This window comes from Morone saxatilis, unplaced genomic scaffold (genome assembly GCF_004916995.1).
Source record: "Morone saxatilis isolate NCDOM2014 unplaced genomic scaffold, NCSU_SB_2.0 Contig4, whole genome shotgun sequence".
Taxonomy (NCBI): domain Eukaryota; kingdom Metazoa; phylum Chordata; class Actinopteri; family Moronidae; genus Morone; species Morone saxatilis.
This window is the reverse complement of record NW_023339984.1, coordinates 2866489-2866895: the sequence shown is the minus strand read 5'-3', so window position 1 is coordinate 2866895 and position 407 is coordinate 2866489.

Here is a 407-nt window from a genome sequence, read left to right as displayed (position 1 = left end):
ATTCAAATTGCTGTTAAATCATTAAACCCAACTTGGGGATGCCGATACAACCTGTAAATACAATATTTACAAATAATAATATTGTTACATTCATTTCTTTGTTTATTTATCAGGTATATTGTACAATACATGTATTATCCCTGGATATAGCTTTAATCCCAGGGCGGCGGTCCTAGTGCAGAACAGCGTGGGTGTGCAGTGCCTTCAACACAGAAGTGGTAATTATAGCAGATTAACTGTACTGTTTTTGTCTTTTTGTTGACTGAACTATATTGGGTAGGCCTATATGGTATTCATTTTAATTCAATTTTATTTGTATAGCACTAATTCATAACAAAAGTTATTTCAGGAGACTTTTCAAATAGAGCAGGTCTAGACCAAACCCCTTTTAACATTATTTACAGAGA